This window comes from Aptenodytes forsteri, unplaced genomic scaffold (genome assembly GCF_000699145.1).
Source record: "Aptenodytes forsteri isolate BGI_AS27 unplaced genomic scaffold, ASM69914v1 Scaffold91, whole genome shotgun sequence".
NCBI lineage: Eukaryota > Metazoa > Chordata > Aves > Sphenisciformes > Spheniscidae > Aptenodytes > Aptenodytes forsteri.
Window position 1 is genome coordinate 1,204,264 of NW_008794115.1, and position 5,995 is coordinate 1,210,258.

Consider the following 5,995-nt stretch of genomic DNA (forward strand, 5'->3'; position numbering starts at 1 on the left):
TTTTTTCCTAGGCATAAAGAAACCTGTGGAAAGACCTTAAGCAGGCAGAAATTCCACTACAAAAAAAATAGGTATCATTAAAACTTCTCTGCTTTGACCTTGAATCTTTCCACCCACTCTTATTCTTAACATATCACTGGAAAGAGACTGCTGTTTTGTGGCTCCTCAGGGTGCTGAAAATTTTCTGTAGTGAAGAATATGGACTACACTGCCTAAACATGAAGTGTGTAGCTTCTCCTTATTTATGTGTGTGTATGTACTTCACTGCATGTGTTTGGTTTGCATTGATGAACTAGTTCTGATTTTATTCTGTTTAAATGTTTAGAAAAAATATATGTGAAGACACTGTTGGCACACTATGCAAAATGTCTCTCTGATGCTTATTGTGTTATCAGAATTAAACGCATGACTTGTCAGACATAGCTGTTTGGCAACTAAATCTCTCTTCTGTGTGGGGAAAAAAGAATGTTTGCTAAATTTGCCTTTATTTTTAGTGTTCACAGGAATTGGGTTATCATTTTAATGATTTTTTCTCTTCACCCCCCCCCCACCTTCTTTTGTAGGTAGCATTGGCACATCCTTTCAATGCCACTCAATCCATCAAGATCACATTTGTAATGATGACAGTGACAAGGTGAGGCTTACATAAATGTTTCCTTCACAAGGTTCACATGCATTGGGGTTTTTTATGTATTGCTTTTACTACAAAGATTGTTTTGAAGGTAGAGCCGTCAATTTTCAGAGTTACTCTTTGAACTGTCTCTGGCATATTAAGAAATATATTTTACTTAAGACAATCTTTTAGTCAGTTAAGGAGAGATTTGTCTTTAATACTGTATTTTTATTTTTGCTTGCATTCCTTTGCTCTTCTAAACATTTGTGATTTGCCATATTGACACCCTCAGTTAATAAAGAACAGCAATGTTTTTGCTAATTTTTCAGTAAGGTAGGATGTCTTGTTGCTTCTGACTTCAGATGTTAGAGCCTAGCTAAGTGTTCAGAGCCTTTTTGCAGTAGCTCTATTTTCCTGTTTTGGAGTTGGGAACTTAAGGTTTTACAGATAGGAAGCTTCTGTTCAGTGCTGCAGCCTTAAAATACCGACCTGTTTAGTAGTGTGCAAGCGTTTTCCTAACCTTTTTTTGACACATTCTCAGATTAGCTTACTTTGAGTCAGTAGAGTGCTGGATGTTAAATATTCAGTGATACTTGGATCAGTAGTGTTAAGTGTGGCATACAGAAAGGAAAAGTTTTGACATTGAACTGCTTGTGAGACTTGTTTTCATGTTCCTGTTATTGTTGATGGTTTTACCTTAAGCTTTACTATCCTTAAATAATGCCAATTGATTAACATTAGTTCAACATGTATTATATTGTTTGCAAGTGTGACACTTCATAGTAAACCAACTTTTTGGCTTGATATGCTTGGAAAAGGGCATTTATTAGTCAAATTTTAAATTATCTTTTTTGGGAAGTGGAACGCAACCTGCATGGCAGTGCCTTGGTAAGTGCACAAATCCTTGTGTTTTGAAATTCTGGAGTAAGTTAATTTTATAGTTGCTCCAGCTTATCCCAGAGCTAGATTTGTTTTCAGTGCAAGTTTCTTTTACTGCTCTACTGCCTCGTTTTCTTTTTTTCCCTTTCACTCTTTTTTCCCTCCTCTTTTTTTAAAATGTAATTTTATTTTTAGGTACCATCCTAGATTTGGGGCCTGGTTTAATCTACAGATATTGGTCAAACATGTTATCCAGAACACGGCAAAATTATTTTAAGTTTCCAGTTGATTAACTGGTTAACTATTTTCAATAGTATTAACTGCTTTTGGGGGGGTTTTTTTGGTCCTTGTGCACTCTGTTCCTGGAAGATTCTTGGGTGAGGAGCAGGTGGGGGAAAATTTCCTTTCAGAGCCATCCTAGTGCAGCAACTTAACACTGGCATTCCCTTTTAACATTCTTCCTTTTCTGTCATTATCTGGAAGATCACCTGCGTGTTAGATTGATTGTCTTCCCTTAGTTTTATTTCATATCAGGGTAATTAAAACTATTATAAGTCTTGTTGGAAATTCTGTTTGTTAGGTGCTTCACAGGTTTAGGGGGAGGGAGTGCGAAGGGGTGTGGCTGCTTACCTGGTTTAAATTTCAGAAGAGTGCATAGCCTTTTGAGTTGTCTGGCACACCACCTGCCTCCATATTAATAGAGAAACTGGGCTACAACTTTACTTTTTTGCATATTTAGGGATGGTGGAAGAAAACAATCTTTCTCATTGGTATTGACTCTGCACCAAATGAGAACTCACAACTGTAAAAGCTGACTAAAGTGGAACTAGTACAAAAAGCAGAAAGAATGTGTTTTGGGTGTATTTCAAAGTTATATTTTCCCTCAAATGTCAGTTTTATTTGGTAGGAGCTTTGATTTTTCTGTGAGAATACATGAAGCTGTTTGCCTTGCATTTTACAGGAAATTCTAGTTGATCCCTTGATTAAAATGACCACTTGTTTGGAAAAACAGTGAACAAATCTTCAGAACAGGCATCTGTGCTCTTCTCAGATGTGCCACTGAACTCTGTGCTCTTGTTTTAATAGAGAAGATAGAACACTAATGCTCAATTAGTGTCACTGGGGGGTATAGGTCGACTGGATGTCTGTTCTGTTTTTTAATTTTTTGAAGGGCTTGTGTATATGGATATACTTTTTTTTTAATCGTAAGTAGTGCTTTCTAAAAGCAGCTAGTTATAGTACTAGGGTACAATTGCAGTTCTCTACCACCCTTTGCTTGTATTTCACATATGCCTATATTTTTGTGTCAGTTTTTGAACTGGTTATTAGTTTCCACTGTGAATTACTTAGAAAATGAGAGTTCCGATTTGTTCTGCCATTACTAAGAGACAGCACCTGTTCATTTTGGTGGGAATATCATTCAAAGATAAAATATAGGATTTAATTGATTTATCTAAAAATTTTTATTAATTGTTGGACTTTTTTGTATTCATTCTAGAAACTTTATGAAAAGCATGCCTTCAGAATAGTTTGACATATCTTTGATTAGTCAATATACCTGTTTCAGTGAAATAATTTACTGCTCTGTGCCTGACCATGTGTAACCAGTTTTTGCATTACAGGAGAAATGTGAAGGATAGTATTTGACTTACAATCTGCATATATTTTACAGTAGGTTCTCCACAAGCTCAGTCTTAATTTCCTGGATAACAGCATGAGAAAAGTTCTACACCACACATGCTAAAGGAATGTTGCAATCTTAATGAAAACAATTCCCAGGCTTCCACCCCAATTACTTGATTTTGTTGACTTGGCACATGAGAATCTTGAATTCATGTTCAGTGACATCAGCAGGAAACCAAAGTCTGAGATTTTTCATGTGTGGCCTCACTGCATTAAGAAGGATGTATCATTGTTGCGAGCATTATTGGTAGTACTAAGAACCTGTTTAATTTCATAGCACCAAAACCAGTACTTTGCCTCTTGTCTTACGAAAAGATCTAGTATAGCATAGATACAGAGTACATTTCCCATTTTACTTTGTGTTGCAAAGTGGTTATAATTGAGATGCATCTTAAAATAATTGTTGCTTTGGAGGTGGGAGCTTTTAAGCTTCAGTGCATGAGTCGGGACCCTTTATTCATGTTTGTAATTTTTTGATTTTTCTTTGAAGTATAACATGCTGTATGTGTTTAATACCTATGATTTTTAAATGAATGAAATACTTAAAGCTGGAATTGTCATTCTTAAAATATTAAATAACACAGAACTGAATAAATTTCTTTATGGAGTACAGCATTTAAGGAAAGGTATTTGTAACAAGGAACTATTATTCCTTGGCATATTACTTTGCTTTAATGCCCAAGCAGTGGTCTCCTACTAGTGTTAAGCAGAGATAGATGCAAGTATATTATCCTGCAGAGCCTTTCAATCATATTCAGTTTATTTAGCTTTAAAAATATTTTTTGTCCTTTGGGTGGTTGTTTCACCAGTGGTGTACTTCCATTAAAGGATGCTTGCTCAATTTGAGAAGAAACTCCAAAGATGCAATTCTTAACTACTCTTGGGACATGTCTTTTCAGAGATCTCATCAAGTTATCTATTAGTTCTCATGCAGTTAAAAACCAAATTGACCACCCAGTAGCAATGAAAAAAATAAAGCACCATGGGAGCAATCCAGTGGAATTTTTTCGCTAGCACTAAGGGGTTGGCAATTATTATTATTTCCAAATACTTACCTTGCTTTACTCCTTTTTAACTTATTTTACTTTATTTTACACTTATAGTATTACTCCTATTAGCTTTGCTTTCTTACAGTATGTAAGGAGTTTCTCTTTGCTTGGTACTTATGACCCAAATACATAACTACATTATTTGATTCACTATTTCTAACATTTAAATTTCCCAGTTATAGTTAGTATATCTTCCATTTATTTAGTAATTTCTTGTTCCTGAACTTACTCTCATTTGTCTGTCTTGACGGGCACCCAGTCCTCAGTCTGTAATCCAAAGGGCTGTCAGCTCTTTAAAAAGATGTTTTTCAGAAGAGGGGAAGTATTTTATAAGTTCTAATCCTAAAAGACATGATCCACTTCTTCGTTTTGCTCTTTGGATGGTGCAGAATCAGGTAGGATAAGCCTAAGAGACTCATCCATAGCTGAACTCAAAATGATTCAGGAATTAAGGTATTTTAAGGTCCATCACATTTATTAATATGTGATCTATAAAGTAAGACTATATGCACCTCGTGTGGGGAATGTGTGGGGGACACTACATAGAAAATTGGTAATATTAGAAGGAAGTTCTTTTGCCCCCTCCAATTTCAAAACCAGAAAAAATTCTTCCTGCAATTAGGACAGCACTATTTGATTCCTCTTGGTGTGTGTCGTCTGCCCCCGCCCTTAATTTCAGTTAATTCTGCCTATTCTTACTGACTAGCTTCATGCCTTTTTCATTTCATTTCACATCTGGCAGCTGCAAGGATATAATTTACTGATTTTAAACCACTTTCGTGTCTGGTGAATTGTCTCCTTCACAGCATTAATTCTTTATAACTACAGCAGATGGTTTATTTTGTTTTCTTGGATCGGGTTTGGAGAAACTTTAATTAGACTGAAGTACAGAGAATGGAGGCAGGTTGCAAAGGTGAAAATAGGGTGATGATATCTTATTTAAGGGAGATAGCTTGAGTAGATCAGTTCTCGGATACCTCATTTGTTCCATTTGCTGAGCAGTTCTGCATCAAGAGATAGTCTCCCTGTGGCATTGATAGCAAAAGGCTGATCGTGTTTCTCTGGTGACTCATCAGCAGGTGACGTTGCTCCTGTGGGTCTTGTTGGCTTTTTCTAGTCAGTCTCACCCGCTCCTGCATATCAGGAAAGCAGATGAAAATCCAGGGCCCGTAAGTATGAGCTGAGCAGATTGCAGGTGGCCGCTGTTGAGAGGCTTCATGGCTTTTCTGACGTTTCGTTTTTGAGTGCGGAGTCCCCAGCGTCCCCCGTTCCGGTAAGTAGTCCGCCGGGGGCAGGCACAGCCCGTCCCTCAGGCCTGGTTCCCGCCCCCTCTTCTGTCACGGGTGTTTCCCGCCCGGTGCCTCAGTCCCGTGCTGCCGCGCACGCGCCCAAAGGCTTGCATGGCAGCTGCCTGCTACCGTTTGCTCCGTTTCGTTTCGAGCTGTGGGGAGAGAGCAGCGTCACGGCGGGGAGGCGCCGTCGGAGCGGAAATCCGCCTGGAGGCCCGAAGGCGCGGGCGCTCCCCCCGCTGTGGGGCGGGGGAGAGCACCAAGCTGCGCCGTGCTTTCTGCCTCGCCGCTGCACGGGCAGAGGGCGCGGGGTGGGGTGCGGAGCGATAAACCGAAACTAAACGGGGGCAGGGGACGCGCCGTCGTGCGCCTGCGTACGGGGCTCCGTGCTGGCTGCTGACGGGGAAAGGGGAGCGCGGCTTTCACCCCAGTGCGCAGGCGCCTAAGGTGTTCGGATCGCCCCGCCGCTGCGAGCGCGTGGG

The 5,995-nt window shown here is 39.4% G+C and overlaps 1 protein-coding gene across 2 annotated transcripts in view; it reads left to right on the plus strand.

Moving 5' to 3' along the window:
* Positions 1-567: 567 nt before the first annotated feature.
* The window catches only part of RNF38 (ring finger protein 38), a 60,513-nt gene continuing 55,085 nt past the window's right edge, over positions 568-5,995 (plus strand). For both annotated transcript variants that reach the window (XM_019471155.1, XM_009275884.1), the window contains exon 1: positions 568-634. The gene's annotated coding sequence lies outside the window, so the exon portion shown is untranslated. The remainder of the gene's footprint in view (positions 635-5,995) is intronic.